Below are 20,488 nucleotides of genomic sequence, written 5' to 3'. Positions count from 1 at the left end.
ATCAGTCAGAATAGTTAGGTACAGTTTGTACCTAATGTCAGTTAGTCAAATTTTTGTCTTAGTATATAGTGTACGTTTCTATGCATAAAAAACATTAAAAAAAAACAATCCCAGAAACACTAAAACATCTTTAACATAATAATGCAGTAATAATAATAATGTTTTCGTGCACATTGCAAAGTAGCACCCATTTGTTATTACAGACCATTGTACATACTTTGAATTTTTAATATAATAGGCTTTATGGGGATTGGTTCATAACTATGGGTTGTACCTAAATCAGACGTTTGTAATCTGGGGACTGTTTGTACATAGAAATACAATTAATTTTTGTATATTATCATATATTCTGAGGTCTTGCTGAACTCACTAGTACCTTTTTTTTTTTTTTTTTTTTGATTCCTTGGGATTTTCTACACAGACCATCATTTCATAAGCAAATAGGGACAGTTACATTTCTTTCTTTCAAATCTGTATGCCTTTTATTTCTTTTTCTTGCTTTATTCCACTGGCTAGAGATTCTAGTACTTTGTCAAATAAGAATGGAGAGAGTAGATATTCTTGACTTGTTCTCAGTCTTAGAGGGAAAACATTCAACCTTTCACCACTAAGGACAATTTCAACAGTTTTTTTTTTTTGTAGATGTTTTTTATCAAGTTGAGAAAGTTCCTCTCTATTTTTAATTTGCTGAGTTTTTGGTTTGGTTTGTATTGTTCTTGTTTTTTTGTTCATGATTGGGTGTTGGATTTTATCAAAATTTTTTCATCATCAATTGATGTGATTTTTCTTATTTGGCCTATTGATATGATGGATTGCATTGATTGGTTTGGCATTAATGAACCAGCCTTGCATTCTGGAATAAGGCCCATTTGGTTGTGATATATAATTCTTTTTATATATTGCTGAGTTTTATTTACTAATAGTTTGTTAAGAAGTTTTGTATGTGTATTCATAAGGAATATTGGTTTGTGGCCTGTTTTGTACTCTTTCTTTGGTTTTAGTATTGGGTAATACTAGCTTCATAAAATTGTTTGAAAACTGTTCCCTCATATTTTTCAGAAAAAATCTAGTGGAATTGATGTTAATTCCTCTTTAAAGAGTTGGTAGGATTCTCCAGTGAAAGCTTCTAGGCTGGAGAGTTCTTTTTCAGGAGTTTTAAGATTATGAATTTAATTTCCTTAATACTTATAAGGCCATTCAAATTTATCTATTTCATATTGAGTTGTAGCTTTTGCTTTTCAAGGAATTGGTTCATTTTACCTAAGTTATCAAATTTATGTTTGTAGAGTTGTTCATAAAACCCAAAAAACTCATTGCCATCAAGTTGATTCCAACTCCTAGCGACCCTATACGACACAGTAGAACTGCCCCATAAGGTTTCCAAGGATGTAAATCTTTATGGAAGCAGACTGCAACATCTTTCTCCTATGGAGCAGCTGGTGGATTTCAAACCACTGGCCTTTTGGTTAGCAGCCAAGTGCTTTAATCACTGTGTCACCAGGGCTTCTGGAATTGTTTATAATATTCCTTTATTATCCTTTTTATGTCTACAGTGTTCATAGTTACATTCCCTGTTTTTTCTCTCATGATATTAGTAGTTTGTGTCTTCTCTCTTTTTTTCTTTATCATTCTTACTAGAGGATTGCATGTTTTATTGATCTTTTCAAAGAACCAGTTTTTTGTTTCATTGATTTTCTTCATTGTTTTTCTGTTTTCAATTTTATTGATTTCTTCTGTTTATCATTTCCTTCCTTTTGCTTCATTTGGCTTTATTTTTGCTCTTCTTTTTCTAGGTTCTTGAGGTGGGAGCTTAGATTATTGATTTGAGGTGTTTCTTTTCTAATGTAAGCATTTTAGTGCCATAAATTTTCCTCTCAACACTGTTTTACCTGCATCCCCAAAATTCTGATAGAGTGTGTTTTCATTCTTATTCTATTCAATGTGGTTTTTTTTTTTATTTCCCTAATGACTTCTTCTTTAATCCATGGATTATTTGGAAGGGTATTTAATTTCCAAGTGTTAGAATATTTTCCTGTTGTCTTTCTGTTATGGGTTTCTAGTTTGACTCCATTGCATTCAGAGAACACACTCTATGATTTCAATTCTTTTAATTTTTTCAAATTTGTTTTATGCTCCAGGATATGGTTTATCTTGGTATATGTTCCATGGGCGCTTAAAAAAAATGTGTATTCTAATTGGTCTCAACCCACCTGGAGCAAAGGAGAATGAAGAACACCAAGGTCACACGACAACTAAGAGCCCAAGAGACAGAAAGGGCCACTTGAACCAGAGACCTACATCATCCTGAGACCAGAAGAACTAGTTGGTGCCCGGCCACAACCTATGACTGCCCTGACAGGGAGCACAACAGGGAACCCCTGAGGGAGCAGGAGATCAGTGGGATGCAGACCCCAAATTCGCATAAAAAGACCATACTTACTTGTCTGACTGTGACTAGAGGAATCCCGGCGGGCATGGTCCCCAAACCTTCTGTTGGCACAGGACAGGAACCATCCCCGAAGACAACTCATCAGACATGAAAGGGACTGGACAGTGGGTAGGTGAGAGATGCTGATGAAGAGTGAGCTAATTATATCAAGTGGTCACTTGAGACTGTGTTGGCATCTCCTGTCTGGAGGGGGGATGGGAGGATAGAGAGAGTGGGAAGCTGGCAAAATTGTCACGAAAGGAGAGACTGGAAGGGCTGACTCATTAGGGGGAGAGCAAGTGGGAGCACGGAGTAAGGTGTACATAAACTTATATGTGACAGTCTGACTTGATTTGTAAACGTTCACTTGAAGCTCAATAAAAGTTAATAAAAAAAAAAGATATAAACATGCCAGCCAGCCCAACCACAGGATGCTGCCTGGGTAAATGCACTGAAACCGCACCTGCCACACCCGTCGATGTATGTGTGCCTGATCTACTCTGTGACCAAAGGACAATGGCTTTGTGCGGCTGAGACATGCACTGTGCAGAACCTTTACGACGATGCTCATTAACGCTCATGGTCGGATGTTAGAGTAATGGCCCAGCCTGCATTGTCCCTGCATCTCTGGCCTTGGCAAGCCCTCTTCTACCCACCCTGACTTGGTCATTCAACTCTCTTTGGCCACATTAATAATGGCAAAGGGACTATAGCAAACATGATGCAGGCAGAGGCTTTAAAACCATCAGCATCTTGGAATACTCTCCTTTGTGACTCTTGGAAACCCTGTGACCAAGCAAACAAGCCCAGGCTAGCCTGATGGATAAGGAGAGATGCCCAGCTGCCCCATCACCCCAGCCAACAACCAGCCAACCACAGACATGTGAATGAGCCTATGCCCGCCAGCTGAGCACAGGTAAGCCCAGGTGAGACAAGAACTGGCCAGCTGAGCCCGGCTTGAATGACCAGCATGCAGACTTGTGAGACAAATAAATTAGGAGATGGCAAATTACAGCCTGTGGGCCAAATCTGGCCCACCTCTTGTTTTTATAAATAAAGTTTTATTGGAACACACACACACAAAAAAAGAATGTGTATTCTGCTTTTGTTGTATGTTGATTAAAGGCTATTGGTTAATGGTGTCTATGGAATTTTTCTCTGTCTTTGCTGATTTCTGTTTAGTTGTTCATAAATTGTTGAGTGAGAAGTGTTGAAGTCTCCATCTATAATTGTGGATTTGTTTATTTCTCCTTTCTGTCCTTTCAGTTTTTGATTCATATATTTAGCTGCTCTGCTGTTTGGTGCATAAACATTTAGGATTGCTATGTCTTCTTGGAATTCCAGGAATTGATGGAATATCAACTGAGATGTTTCAACAAACAGATACAGCACTGGAGGTGCTCACTCATCTATGCCAAGAAATATGGAAGACAGCTTCCTGGCAAACTGACTGGAAGAGATCCATATTTACGCCTATTCCCAAGAAAGGTGATCCAACTGAATGTGAAAATTATAGAACAATACCATTAATATCACACGCAAGCAAAATTTTGCTGAAGATCATTCAAGAGCAGCTACAGCAGTATATCTACAGGGAACTTCCAGAAATTCAGGCTGGTTTCCGAAGGGGAAAAGGAACTGGGGATATCATTGCTCATGTCAGATGGATCCTGGCTGAAAGCAGAGAATACCAGAAGGATGTTTACCTGTGTTTTCTTGACTTTGCAAAGGCATTCAACTGTGTGGATTGTAACAAATTATGGATAACATTGCGAAGAATGGGAATTCCAGAACACTTAATTGTGCTCATGAGGAACCTTTACATAGATCAAGAGGCAGTTGTTCAGACAGAACAAGGGGATACTGATTGGCTTAAAGTCAGGAAAGGTGTATGTCAGGGTTGTATCCTTTCACCACACCTATTCAATCTGTATGCTGAGCAAATAATCTGAGAAGCTGGACTATACGAAGAAGAATGGGGCATAACGATTGAAGGAAGACTCATTAACAACCTGCGTTATGCAGATGATACAATCTTGCTTGCTGAAAGTGAAAAGGACTTCAAGCACTTACTGATGAAGATCAAAGACCACAGCCTTCAGTATGGATTCCACCTCAACATAAAGAAAACAAAAATCCTCACAACTGGACCAGTGAGCAATATCTTGATAAACGGAGAAAAGATTGAAGTTGTGAAGGATTTCATTTTACTTGGATCCACAATCAACAGCCATGGAAGCAGCAGTCAAGAAATCAGAAGACGCATTGCATTGGGCAAATCTGCTGCAAAGGACCTCCTTAAAGTGTTGAAGAGCAAAGATGTCACCTTGAAGACTAAGGTGCCCTGGACCCAAGCCATGGTATTTTCAATTGCATCATATGCATGTGAAAGCTGGACAATGAATAAGGAAGACTGAAGAAGAATTGATGCCTTTGAATTGTGGTGTTGGCAAAGAATATTGAATATACCATGGACTGCCAAAAGAACAAACAAATCTGTCTTGGAAGAAGTACAACCAGAATGCTCCTTAGAATCAAGGATGACAAGACCGCATCTTACATGCTTTGGACAAGTTGTCAGGAAGAATCAGTCCCTGGAGAAGGACATCATGCTTGGTAAAGTAAAGGGTCAGCCTTCAACGAGGTGGATTGACACAGTGGCTGCAACAATGAGCTCAAGCATAACAACGATTGTAAGGATGATGAAGGACCGGGCAGTGTTTCATTCTGTTGTGCATAGGGTCGCTATGAGTTGGAACCGACTCCACAGCACCTAACAACAACAACAATAATATCTTCTTGGTAGAGTGACACTTTTATCTTTATATAATGTCATTCGCTCCCTGGTAATATTCTTTTCTCTGAATTCTATTTTATCTGCTATTAATATAGCCACATCTGCTTTCTTTTGATTAACATTTGCACTATTTATCTCTTTCCATCCTTTTACGTTCAACCTATATATATGTCATTAAATTTGAAGTACGTTTTTTGTAGACAACATAAAGTTGGGTCATGTTTGTTCGTTTTTTAATCCACTATGCTAATTTGTCTTTTAATTGGGGTATTTACACTACTTACATTTAATATAATTATTGATATGTAAGGGCTTAAGTCTGCCATTTTATTTTTTTCTGCTTTTTTTTATAAAAGAATGTTCTGTGGCATTCCTTTCCAAAGGTAGAGCTAGAACCAAGAGTGGAATGTACAAAGAAGCAGATTTTGTTTAATAGAAGGATTAGTTTTCTAACAATTAGAACTTTCTAACAGTGCAATGAAGTAGCAATTTTCCAGCCACTGGGAATATTCAAGCAGAAGTTGGATGACGAATTTTCTTGTAGGGTCAGATTGCAGGAGATTCCTATACCATTTGGAAGTTTTGATGAGTTGACGTCTATTCCATTGCTTCTCAAATATTAACCTTCCTAAAAATCACTTGACTATCTTGTTAAAATGCACATTTTGATTCAGTAAGTTTGGAGTGGATCCTGAGGTTCTACACTCCTAACAAGCTCCTCGGTGACGCTGATGTTGCTAGTCCATGGACCACACTTTGAGGAACAAGTTTGTCTGCCTCTCTTCTCAATGAATGTTCAAATCAAACAAAATAAATAACTGGTTTTCTGCATAAAAGAAACATTGACATCTGAGCTCAGTCTATAGATGGCTGTTCCTCTGCTTGCCTAAAATGCAGCATTCACACCACCAGAAAAAATTGCCTAATTTACATCTTAATTTTTATGTTTTAATTCTGTAGCTTGATCACCAAGTCCTTTCCGAAACTGTATACCCTGAGATGCCAGCCTTCTGCAGGGTGTTAGAGTTTCTTGAGGAAAAGGAAATCTAAGATCAATTGAATTTGAGAATCCAGTAGCCTGCACTTTTGGAAATTTACAAAGCCCATTAATTTTCTAAAGCCTATATGAGTACTGAAATGAAGAAACACGCTTCATTTCATTTATCTTAAGCTTATCTGAAGGAGCTCTGGTGGTACAGTGGTTAAAGTGCTTGTCTGCTAACCAAAAGGTTGGTGGTTTGAACCCACCAGCCATTCTGTGGGAGAAAGATGTGGTAGTCTGCTTTCATTAATAAAGATTTGCTGCCTTAGAAACCCTATGGGGCAGTTCTACTCTGTCCTATAGGGTTGCTATGAGTCAGAATCAACTTGACAGCAGTGGGCTGGGTTTGGTTTGGTTTGGTACCCTTATTTGACCCCAAAATCTGATAACTCCTATTAACATTTTAAAGGCCAATAGAGTTCTAAGTGACCCAGGGAGGAACTGTTGATCACAGAGGATTTCGGTATTTTTCTCTCTCATGATATATTATACAAAGTATATTATTTAACACTTTGTCCAAAGCAGACACGTCTTCTCAGGAAAACAATTAAATTCTTAACCTTGTGTATGAGACGTCTTGTCTTAGTTTGGATTTCCCCAGAAGCAGACCACAAGACAGGGCTTTTGAGCACAAAAAAAATTTTTGAGAGGGACTGGTGATCCCAGAAAACACCAGCAGGGGAGTGGGAAAGAGACAGGGAAAAGAAGAAAGACAAAAAGGGTGAGTTATTGAGCAGGGTACTGTTATGGGCAACTGAGGCTTAATCCCACTGGGACCTCTGGGTGATAGCATAGAATATATTTCAAAATTGTCTAACCACGCCAACCCTCATACCTCCATTCCTTCTGCCCAGAGAAGAAAGGCAACTAGAGTATTTATCTTAAAGTCCTCCTATCCATCTTTGGCTAAGGGCTGCTCCCAGGGGTGTTAACTCTCTCATACTTCCTGTCTGCACTGCCCGCAGCTGAAAGAAAGTGCTCGGCTGAGTGTCACAGTGCTTGCAATAGGAAGCCTTGTTCTTGGTGTCAAGGGAATATGAGTGGGGCACTGACACTGTCTGCCACATCTCTAAATTCTAAACTTTGTTTTTTTTTTTCCCTAGTCCCTTCTTGGCTCCAGTGTAGTTAAATGTACAACCCTATTAATAAAATAATTTTGAGGTAGTCGGTGCAACTTCTGGCCTCTCAGCTTTTGGCTCAGAGGAGGCCTAGGTGCAACTTTCTTCAATTGTCCAGTGTCGGGGTTAATCCGGCACCAGCTGTCTCTTCCATGCCACTCAAGTTTGACCCCAACAAGATCAAAGTCACCTACCTGAGGTACACTAAGGGGAAAGTCAGTGGCATGTCCACCCTGGCCCCCAAGATTGGACCCCTGGGTATGTCTCCAGAAAAGGTTGGTGATGACATTGCCAAGGCAACCAGTTACTAGAAGTGTTCAAGGATTATAGTGAAACAGGCCATTCAGAAAGATAGGCCCAGATTGAGGTGGTACCTTCTGCCTCTGACCTGATTCTCGAAGCCCTCAAGGAACCACCCAGAGAAACAAAGAATCAGAAAAATAGTAAGCAGGTTAAAAATATCACTTTTGATGAGATTGTCAACATTGCCCAACTGATGCAGCACCAATCTGTAGCCAGAGAACTCTGTGGAAATATTAAAGAAATCCTAGGGACTGCTACAAGGAAGGAACCGGCAGTCTACTTCAGAAAAGAATTAGCCAGTGAAAAATTTATAAATAGCAGCTGAACATTGTCTGATATAGTGCTGGAAGATGAGCCCCCCAGGTTGGAAGACACTCAAAAGATGACTGGGGAAGAGCTGCCTCCTCAAAGTAGAGTCGACCTTAATGACGTGGATGGAGTAAAGCTTTCGGGACCTTCATCTCCTGATGTGGCATGACTCAAAATGAGAAGAAACAGCTGCAAACATCCATTAATAATAGGAAAGTGGAATGTACATAGTATGAATCTAAAAAAACTGGAAATCGTCAAAAATGAAATGGAACACATAAACATCAATATCCTAGGCATTATGAGCTGAAATGGACTGGTATTGGCCATTTTGAATCAGAAAATCATATGGTCTACTATGCTGGGAATGAAAAATTAAAGAGGAATGGAGTTGCTTTCATTGTAAAAAAGAACATTTCAAGATCTATCCTGAAGTACGACGCTGTCAGTGATAGCATAATATCCATACACCTACAAGGAAGACCAGTTAATACGACTATTTTTCAAACTTACACACCAACCACTGAGGCCAAAGATGAAGAAATTGAAGATTTTTACCAGCTTCTGCAGTCTGAAGTTGATACAACATGCAATCAGGAAGCATTGATAACTACTGGTGATTGGAACACAAAAGTTGGAAACAAGAAGAAGGGTCAGTAACTGGAAAATATGGCCTTGGTGATAGAAACGGTGCTGGAGATTGCATGATAGAATTTTGCATGACCAATGACTTCTTCATTGCAAATACTTTTTTCAACAACATAGATGGTGACTATACACATGGACCTCGCCAGATGGAAAATACAGGAATCAAATGAACATCCGTGGAAAGAGACAATGGAAAATCTCAACATCATCAGTCAGAACAAGGCCAGGGGCCAACTGAGGAACAGCCCATCAACCATCAATTGCTCGTAAGCAAGTTCAAGTTGAAACTGAAGAAAATTAGAACAAGTCCACAAGAGCCAAAGTACAACCTTGAGTATATCCCACCTCAATTTAGAGAACATCTCAAGAATAGATTTGACCTATTGAACACTAATGACCAAAGACCAGACCAGTTGTGGAATGACATCAAGGATATCAAACATGAAGAAAGCAAAAGGTAATTAAAAAGACAGGAAAGAAAGAAAAGACCAAAATGGATGTCAGAAGAGACTCTGAAACTTGCTCTTGAACAGCGATTAGCTAAAGCAAAAGGAAGAAATGATGAAGTAAAAGACCTGAACAGAAGATTTCAAAGGGCAGCTGGAGAAGACAAGCTTAAGTATTAGAATGACATGCACAAAGACCTAGAGATAGAAAACCGAAAGGAAAGAACATGCTCGGCATTTCTCAAGCTGAAAGAACTAAAGAAAAATCAAGCCTCGAGTTGTAATATTCAAGGATTCTAAGGGGAAACATTAAACGATGCAGGAAGCATCAAAAGAAGATGGAAAGAATATATAGAATCACTATAGCAAAAAGAATTTGTCGATGTTCAATCATAAGGTAGCATATGATCAGAAACTGATGGTACTAAAGGAAGAAGTCCAAGCTGCACTGAAGGCATTGGCGAAAAACAAGCCTCCGGGAATTGCCAGGATACCAAGTGAGATGTTTTGACAAATGGATGCAGCACTGGAAGAGCTCACTTGAAAATTTGGAAGACAGCTACATGGTCAACTGACTGGAAGAGATCCATATTTATACCTATTCCCAACAAAGGTGATCAAACTGAATGTGGAAATTATCTAACAATATCATTAATATCTCACTCAAGTAAAATTTTGCTGAAGAACATCCAAAAGTGGCTACAGCAGCATATAGACAGGGAACTGCCAGAAATTCAAGCTGGATTCAGAAAGGAATGTGGAACAAAGTATATCATTGCTGATGTCAGATAGATCCTGGCTAAAAATGGAGAATACCACAAAGATGTTTACCTGTTTTATTGACTATGCAAAGGCATTTGACTGTGTAGATCATAAGAAATTATGGACAACAGTGTAAAGAATGGGAATACCAGAACACTTAATTGTGCTCAATTAAGAACCTGTACATAGATCAAGAGACAATCGTCCAAACAGAACAAGGTAATAGTGCGTAGTTTAATGTCAGGAAAGGTGTGCATCACGGTTGTATCCTTTCACCATACATATTCAACCTGTAAGCTGAGCAAATAATCCAAGATGCTGGACTATATGAAGAAGAACAGGGCATCAGATTGGAGGAACTCATTAAGAACTTTCAATATGCAGTTGACACAACCTTGCTTGCTGAAAGTGTAAAGGACTTCAAGCACTTACTGACGAAGATCAAAGATCACAGCCTTCAGTATGGATCACACCTTAACATAAAGAAAACAAAAATCCTCACAGCTGGACCAATTAGCAACATCATCGTAAATGGAGAAAAGATTGAAGTTGTCAAGGATTTCATTTTACTTGGAACCGCAATTAACACCCATGGAAGCAGCAGTCAAGAAATCAAAAGACGTGAGGCGGGGCCAAGATGACGGAGTAGTCAGACCCTTCCGCTGAACCCTCTTACAACAAAACCCCAAAAAACAAGTGAAAGGATTATATTTATGACAAACTAGAAGCCCTGAACATCAACGGCAAAGATAGAAAATGAACTGAGCAGCATGAGGAGGGAGAGATGGTTCAGAAGTGGAGAGGAGCTGCTGGACCTGAATCCCTGGCATCCCTCAGGCTGCACTAGGCTGGTGGTAGCGCTTGGCCGCAGTTTCCTCCAGGAGGAACAGCCAGACTCACAGCCTACTCACACCTCCGGAACCAGAGAAGAATGATGCTCTCCACAAAAGCTAAGTACTTGGGTATATTTTACTGCACCCCCAGGCCCCAAGCTGGCTTCAGTGGCTGTCAATTTTCCTGGGCCTGAGATAGGTTCTGTTGCACATCCTGAACCATTCTCTCCAACTTAGAGAAGGAATAAATTCAAAATTGGGGAAAAGATAATCTGTCAGCTCCACTAACCTGAGGAGCTCAGGATAGAAGCAGCTCCTGTCCAGGCATAAAAGGTCCATGAACTTTGAATATCTTTCCCCCCTGCATGTACCTGTGTGGGCCCATTTCGGGAGAATAGGCCCTTGTTGGCAGACTACAACTGCTTCAGCTGTACGGTGGAGAGGTGGGTGTTTGATGTTTGACACTGCTTTGCCTATTAAACAGGGTCCTCACCTACCCACATCAGGGGCCTAAGGACTCGTGGCTCCACTCAGGTCACACAGCCACCTGTGACAGGGGTCTAAGGATAACTGGTGCCTCCCAGTCCTTGCAACCAAAAGCACTGGGTACCCAAGGTCCATCTGCAGCACCCACCTACCTGTGCACTCTAGAAAACAGGGATGCCCTTTCCTCACAGGCACTCAGAGGATGGTTGTCAGCTCCCTGCCTTGTTCAGAGCATGACACCCTGCTGCAACCAGATACTGGTACCTACATCAGTCATCCCTGCCCCTCTAAGACTGTAGGACAGAGCCTGTACCACACTTCATGACCAACTACCTGGACACCTGAGCTGAATCCATACAAGAAAAGTGAATGGACTCCTAGACTCATATACCTGGTAACAGCTCTAGCCATCTGGTGACAGGACATCAGAGCATCAAAGGCAAAAATAAGCAAGTTCACTCAAGCAGCCTATTAGGACATATCAAAATGAAACAAAGCAAGAAGCTAGGATATAGTAAGCAAACATAAAATAAACTAACACAATAACTTATAGATGGCATGGAGATAACAGTCAATATCAAATCACATGAAGAAGCAGACCATAATTGCGTCAACAAGTTCTCAAAACAAAGAATCAATGGATCTTCTGGATGAAGGTGCCTTCCTGGAATTACCGGATGCAAAATACAAAAGATTAATATACAGAACTCTTCAAGATATCAGGAAGGAGATCAGGCAATATGCAGAACAAGCCAAGGAACACACAGATAAAGCAGTTGAAGAAATTAAAAAGGTTATTCAAGAACATAATGAAAAATTTAATAAGCTGCAAGAATACATAGAGAGACAGCAATCAGAAATTCAGAAGATTAACAATAAAATTAAAGAATTAGACAACTTAATAGAAAGTCAGAGGAGCAGAATTGAGCCAAGTGGAAGGCAGAAGTGATGAAGAAAAATCAGATAAAAGGATTTTTTAAAATGAAAAATGTAATCAGATAAATGAATTTTAAAAAATGAAGAAATCTTAAGAATCATGTGGGACTCTATCAAGAGAGACAACCTACAAGTGATTGGAGTACCAGAACAGAGAGGGATAATAGAAAATACAGAGATAATTGTTGAAGATTTGTTGGCAGAGAACTTCCCTGATATCATGAAAGATGAGAAGATATCTATCCAAGATGCCCATCAAACTCCACATAAGGTAGATTCTAAAAGAAAGTCACCAAGAAATATTATAATCAAAAATGCCAAAATGAAAGGTAAAAAGATTTTAAAAGCAGCTAGGGATAAACAAAAAGTCATCTACAAAGGACAGTCAATATGAATAAGCTCATACTACTCAACAGAGGGAACCCTGGTGGTGTAGTGGTTAAGTGCTACGGCTGCTAACCAAAGGGTCAGCAGTTCAAATCCACCAGGTGCTCCTTGGAAACTCTATGGGGCAGTTCTACTCTGTCCTATGGGGTCGCTATGAGTCGGAATAGACTCAATGGCACTGGGTTTTTTTTTTTTTAACGCAGCAGAAACCATGCAGGCAAGAAGGCAATGGGATAACTTATATAAAGCATTGAAGGAAAAAAATTACCAGCCAAGAATCATATATCCAGCAAAACTGTCAAATATGAAAGTGAAATTAGGACATTTCCAGATAAACAGAAGTTAAGGAAATTCATAAAAACCAAACCAAAACTACAAGAAATAATAAAGGGAGTTCTTTGGCTAGAAGATCAGTAATATCAGGTATCAACCCAAGACTAGAACACTGGACAGAGCAATCAGAGGTCAACTCAGACAGGGAAATCACAAAAATAAATCAAGATTAAAAAAGGTTCACAACAGGAAAACAGCGATGTTATTACATAAAAGGAGACAACATTAAAACAATAAAGAGGGACTAAGAAATGTAGTCATAGATCTTTCATATGGAGAGGAAGACAAGGCAATATAAAGAAAGACAAGTTAGGTTTAAACTTAGAAAAATAGGGGTAAATATTAAGGTAACAACAAAGGAGACTAACAATCCTACTAATCAAAATAAAATACAAGAAAAAATAGAAAGCAGAAACAAAATCAACTATGATGAATAAGAGGAAAAGACAATATATAAAGATAAACTACTCAGCACAAAAAATTAAGTGGGAAAAAGAAACTGACAACACACAAAAAAAGACATCAAAATAAAAGCACTAAAATGCACCAATAAAGAGGCAGTGAGTGGCAGAATGGATTAAAAAATACACAATCCATCCATATACTACCTACAAGAGACACACCTTAGACTTAGAAACACAAACTAAAACTCAAAGGATAGAAAAAAAGTATATCAAATAAACAACAATCAAAAAAGAGAAGGAGTGGCGGTCTTAATCTCTGACAAAATAGACTTTAAGGTTAAATCCACCACAAAGGACAAGGAAGGACACTATATAATGATTTAAGGGACAATACAGCAGAAGGACATAACTATATTAAATACTTATGTACCCAGTGACAGGGCTCCAAAATACATAAAACAAACTCTTACAGCATTGAAAAGTGAGATAGCTCCACATTTATAGTAAAAAAAAAAAAAAAAAGCAGGAGACTTCAACACACCACTTTCAGTAAAGGACAGAACATTCAGAAAGAAGCTCAGTAAAGACAGGGAAGATTGAAATGCCACAATAAACAAACTTTACCTCACAGACATATACAGAACATTCCACCCATCAGTAGCCAAGTATACTTTCTTTTCCAGTGCACATGGAACATTCTCTAGAATAGACCACATATTAGGTCATAAAGCAAGCCTTAGCAGAATCCAAAACATCAAAATATTACAAAGTATCTTCTCTGACCATAAGGTCATAAAAGTAGAAATCAATAACAGCAAAAGCTGGGAAAAGAAATCAAACACTTCGAAACTGAACAATACCCTGCTCAGAAAAGACTGGGTTATAGAAGACATGAAGGATGGAATAAAGAAATTCATAGAATCTAATGGAGAATGAAAGCACTTCCTATCAGAGCCTTTGGGACACAGCAAAAGCAGTGCTCAGAGGTCCATTTATGTCAATAATGTACACATACAAAAAGAAGAAAGGACCAAAATCAAAGAATTATCCCTACAACTTGAACAAATAGAAAGAGAGCAACAAAAGAAACCCTCAGGTGCCAGAAGAAAGCAAATAATAAACATTAGAGCAGAATTGAATGAAATAGAGAACAGAAAAACAATTGAAAGAGTTAACAAGATCAAAAGCTGGTTCGTTTGAAAAACTTAACAAAATTGATAAACCATTGGCCAAACTGACAAAAGAAAAACAGGAGAGGAAGCAAATAACCCAAATAAGTAATGAGATGGGCGATATTACAACAGATCCAACTGAAATTAAAAGAATCATTGTCAGATTACTATGAAAAATTGTACTGTAACAAATTTGAAAACCTAGAAGAAATGGATGAATTTCTAGAAACACACTACCTACCTAAACTAACACAAACAGAGGTAGAACAAATAAATAAACCCGTAACAAAAGAAGAGATTGAAAACGTAATTAAAAATCTCCCAACAACAAAAAAAAGCCCTGGCAAGGACAGCTTCACTGCAGAGTTCTACCAAACTTTCAGAGAAGAGTTAACACCACTACTGCTAAAGGTATTTCAGAGCACAGATAAGGACAGAATACTCCCAGTCTCGTTTTATGAAGGCAGCATATCCTTGATACCAAACCCAGGTAAAGACACAACAAAAAAGGAAAATTATAGATCTATATCCTTCATGAACTTAGATGCAAAACTCCTCAACAAAATTCTAGCCAATAGAATTCAACAACATATTAAAAAAAATTTCACTATGACCAAGTGGGATTCATACCAATATGCAGGGATGGTTCAACATTAGAAAAACAATTACTGTAATCCATCATATAAATAAAACAAAAGAGAAGAACCACATGATCTTAAGTATCGATGCAGAAAAGGCACTGGACAAAGTCCAAAACCCAGTCATGATAAAAACTCTCACCAAAACAGGAATAGAAGGAAAATTCCTCAGCATAATAAAGGGCATTTATACAAAGCCAACAGCCAACATCATCCTAAATAGAGAAAGTCTGAAAGCATTCCCCTTGAGATCAGGAACCAGACAAGGATGCCTTTTATCACCACTCTTATTCAACATTGTGCTGGAGGTCCTAGCCAGAGCTATTAGACTAGATAAAGAAATAAAGGGCATACAGATCGATAAGAAAGAAGTACAAGTATTCTATTCGCAGATGACATGATCTTATACACAGAAAACCCTAAAGAACCCTCAAGAAAACTACTGAAACTAATATGAGAGTTCAGCAGAGTATCAGCATACAAGATAAACATACAAAGATTAGTTGGATTCTTCTACACCAACAAAAAGAACATTGAAGAGGAAATCACCAAATCAATACCATCTACAATAGCCCCCAAGAAGATAAAATACTTAGGAATAACTCTTACCAGAGGTATAAAATACCTATACAAAGAAAACTACAAGACACCAAAAGAGACATACGTAAGTGGAAAAAAAATACCTTGCTCATGGATAGGAAGACCTAACATTGAAAAATATCTATTCCACCAAAAGCCACCTATAGATACAATGCAATTCCGATCCAAATTCCAACATTTTTTAATGAGATGGAGAAAAAAATCACCAGCTTCATATAGAAGGGAAAGAGGCCTCAGATAAGTAAAACATTACTGAAAAAGAAGAATGAAGTGGGACGCCTCACTCTAACTGATTTTAGAACCTATTATACTGCCACAGTAGTCAAAACAGCCTGGTACCAGTACAACAACAGTTACACAGACCAACGGAACAGAATTGAGAATCCAGACATAAATCCATCCACATATGAGCAGCTGATATTTGACAAAGGCCCAAAGTCAGTTAAATGGGGAAAACACAATCTCTTTAACAAATGGTGCTGGCATAACTGGATATCTATCTGCAAAAAAATGGAACAAGACCCATACCTCACACCATGCACAAAAATGAACTCAAAATGGATCAAAGACCTAAATATAAAATCTAAAACAATAAAGATCATGGAAGAAAAAATAGGGACGACGTTAGGAGCCCTAATACATGGCATAAACAGTACATAAAACATTACTAACAATGCAGAAGAGAAACTAGATAACTGGGAGCTCCTAAAAATCAAACACCTATGCTCAGCCAAAGACTTTACCAAAAGAGTAAAATGATTACCTGCAGACAGAGAAAAAGTTTTTAGTTATGACATTTCTGATCAGCATCTGATCTCTAAAATCTACATGATACTGCAAAAACTCAACTACAAAAAGACAAATAACCCAATTAAAAAACGGGCAAAGGTTATGAACAGGCACTTCACTAAAGAAGACATTCAGGCAGCTAACAGAGACATGAGGAAATGTATACGATCATTAGTCATTAGAGAAATGCAAATCAAAACTAAAATGAGATTCTATCTCACTCCAACAAGGCTGGCATTAATCCAAAAAACACAAAATAATAAAAGTTGGAGAGGTTGTGGAGAGACTGGAAAACTTATACACTGCTGGTGGGAATGTGAAATGGCACAACAACTTTGGAAATTGATTTGGTGCTTCCTTAAAAAGCTAGAAATAGACCTACCATACGATCTAGGAATCCCACTCCTTAGAATGTATGCTAGAGAAATAAGAGCCTTTACACAAACAGATGTATGCACGCCCATGTTCATTGCAGCATTGTTTGCAATAGCAAAAAGATGGAAGCAACCAAGGTGCCCATCAAGGGATGAATGGATAAATAAACTATGGTATATTCGCACAATGGAATACTGCACATCAATAAAGAACAACGATGAATCTGTGAAACATGTCATAACACGGAGGAATCTGGAAGGTATCATGCTGAGTGAAATTAGTCAGTTGCAAAAGGACAAATATTGTATAAGACCACTATTATAAGAACTCGAAATATAGCTTAAACAAAGAAGAAAATACTCTTTGATGGGTACGAGAGGGGGGAGGGAGGAAGGGAGGGAGGGAGGGAGGGAGAAGGGTTTTCACTAATTAGATACTAGATAAGAACTATTTTAGGTGAAAGGAAATACAACACACAATAGAGGCGAGGTCAGCACAACTGGACTAAACTAAAAGCAAAGAAGTTCCCTGAACGAACTGAACACTTCAAAGGCCAGCGTAGCAAGGGTGGGGGTTTGGGGACCATGGTTTCAGGGGACATCTAAGTCAATTGGCATAATAAAATCTATTAAGAAAACAAATATGCATCCCACTTTGGAGAGTGGCTTCTGGGGTCTTAAATTGCTAGCAAGCAGCCATCTAAGATGCATCAATGGGTCTCAACGCACCTGGAGCAAAGGAGAATGAAGAACACCAAAGACACAAGGTAATTATTAGGAGCCCAAGAGACAGAAAGGGTCACATAAACCACAGACTCCATCAGCCTGAGACCAGAAGAACTAGAGGGTGCCCAGCTACAACCGATGACTGCCCTGACAGGGAACACAACAGAGAACCCCTGAGGGAGCAGGAGAACAGTGGGATGCAGATCTCAAATTCTCCTAAAAAGACCAAACTTAGTGGTCTGACTGAGACTAGAAGGACCCCGAAGGTCATGGTGCCCAGACCTTCTGTTAGCCCAAGACAGGAACCATTCCCAAAGCCAACACTTCAGACAGGAATTGGGCTGGACTTTTTTTTTTTTTTTTTATGGTATAGAAAATGATGCTGGGGAAGAGTGAGCTTCTTGGGTCAAGTAGACACACGAGACTATGTGGGCAACTCCTGTCTGGAGAAGAGATGAGAGAACAGAGGGGGTCAGAAGCTGGCTGAATGGACATGAAAAGAGAGAGTGGAGGGAAAGATTGTGCTGTCTCATTAGAGGGAGAGCAACTAGGAGTATATATCAAGATGTATGTAAGTTTTTGTATGAAAGACTGACTTGGTTTATTCATTTAAAGCGCAATAAAAGTTAAAAAAAAAAGAAATCGAAAGACGCATTGCTTTGGGCAAATCTGCTGCAAAATACTTCTTTAAAGTGCTGAAAAGTAACAAGATGTCACCTTGAAAACTAAGATGCGCCTGACCCAAGCCATGGTGTTTTCAATTGCCTCATATGGGTGTGAAAGCTGGACAACGAATAGGGAAGACTGAAGAACTGACACCTTTGAATTGCGGTGTTGGAGAAGAATATTGAATATGCCACAGACTGCCAAAAGAAAAAACAAATCTCTCTTGGAAGAAGTACAACTAGAATGCTCCTTAGAAGCAAGGATGGTGAGAGTTTGTCTCACATGCTTTGGACATGTTATCAGGAGGGACCAGTCCCTGGAGAAGGACATCATGCTTGGTAAAATAGAGGGTCAGCAAAAAAGAGGAAGACCCTCAATGAGATGAACTGACACAGTGGCTACAACAATGGGCTCAAGCATAACAATGATAGTGAGGACGGCGCAGGACTGGGCAGTGTTTCGTTCTGTTATACATAGGGTAGCTATGAGTAGGAACTGACTCGACGGCACCTAGCAACAACAGGGACTGCTCCATCTGTTGTCTGCAATCTTGATGGCCACCACCTTCATGACATCAAATATAGCATCAACAGTGGTGCAATGGAATGCCCAGCTAGCTAAGAACTACAAAGGAAAATGTTTCAATAAAGGATCATTTGATAAACAAATAAATAAAAATAATAATTTTGAGAATACTGAAACATCCATCCCCAAACCTTCTTCTGGGGCTCTCACATTCTCTCGTTCCTTCCTCCACTGCTCCCCACTCCTTCCCAGGCCTTCGGAGCACTTAAAAACAATGAGCAGCAACATGATGAGTGTAACGTATCACGGAATTGTATATGTAAAAATTACTGAATTGGCGAATGTTTTGTTATACATATTCTTACCAGAATAATAATTTTTTTAAAAAACAGTGATCAGGATCCTGCCTCCTGGCCTTGAAAGGTTGCTGACTTTCAGGATGGGAAATTATGGGAGCCAACCATTCCTGTAACAACATCCAAAGCCTCTGTCCTCTGTAAATGACATTGATGGAGTTTATGTATTTGCACGTGATTCAAAGGGCTCTATTTTTTCAATATTCAAAATCATCTCTCCTTGAGTTTTTCTGTTTGCATAGTGTTACTATCCCTTTCTTCCCTTTCCCTTCAGATGACACTATGCATCTCTATTTTGGTCGGTTTCCTGTTAAATGTGCTTCCTTTCCTCTTTCTATTCCAGCTCCTTATTCATCTCCTCCCCCCACCCCCCGCTCGTTTATTTGCTGTTATTATTTTACCCTGAGTTTGACCTCAGCCTTCTACTGCCATGCCCCGTCCTCCCCACACCACCCACAATAGTTGGACCTTTTTATTTCTATTGACCACATCACCAGCTCTCTATTGCTTGTGACCCTTTCCTTACCCTTGTTTCCTTTTTGTTTTGTTTTGTTTTTAGTCCTTCATTACCCAGAATTCCCTGGCAAATGTCCAAGACAAGACTGCATATTTTTCTAAGCCTTCCCTCTCTTTAAGTTCTTCTTTCCTTTCTCCCCTTTGCCTCTGGCTTCCTGAAAGTCTGCCTCAAAGATCCATTTTATGTCTTTGTTTATGCAAATAACAAATACTTCATTTACTGTTTTGAATCAATGGTGCTTTTCAGCTAATTGAGAACTTGTTCCTTCTTTAAAACACTTGTTACTTCTCTGAAAACACTGTATTAGAAGAATCAGATAAACCTATCAGATGCTTTATTGAAATATTTCTGCACTCTCATTGCAGAATTCCAAATATGTGGCATCATGCATATTTGGAGCCAGACTGCTGACAAGATGCCCTCAATCACCCACAGTCTCTTTATGTGTTTTTCCATCAAATGTGACTTCAGTTATTAAGATGTCCCAAGTAACTAGACTTGCCAACAGCCTCCTAAATACTCGGCTGAGGAAACCTGATATTGTCAGGAGAGGCTGTTTGGGGAAGATTACTCTGCAACGGCAAAGTCAGAGGCCTGACATCTGGAGAACTTTGTTCTCATCTCAAAAATACTTTGACAACGTGACACAGAAAAACCGCTAAATCTCTTTGTCTCTCTCCAACTGCAACATGGAGGCAACAATACCACATTGCAGGAGTTTTGAGAGAAAATAAATATTACAAAATATTATCACAATGCTTTGAATTTTTTGTTTATTTTACCACATTAGATCTAGCAAATTGCCATACTCAGTCGGTCTTTCTGGGGCACAGAACATTTAGGAGTGATAAGGCCACTCAGAGGGCAGCCTCAGGAAGGGATAACACCCTTTG

The 20,488-nt window shown here is 39.0% G+C and overlaps 1 pseudogene; it reads left to right on the top strand.

Moving 5' to 3' along the window:
* Positions 1-7,456: 7,456 nt before the first annotated feature.
* LOC126068625 (60S ribosomal protein L12-like) lies at positions 7,457-18,818 on the top strand (annotated as a pseudogene).
* The last annotated feature ends 1,670 nt before the right edge of the window (positions 18,819-20,488 follow it).

The sequence above is a fragment of the Elephas maximus genome, chromosome X (assembly GCF_024166365.1).
Source record: "Elephas maximus indicus isolate mEleMax1 chromosome X, mEleMax1 primary haplotype, whole genome shotgun sequence".
In the NCBI taxonomy this organism is placed as follows: Eukaryota; Metazoa; Chordata; class Mammalia; order Proboscidea; family Elephantidae; genus Elephas; species Elephas maximus.
Note: the sequence above shows the minus strand (reverse complement) of the source record. Positions and strands in the feature narration are given on the sequence as shown.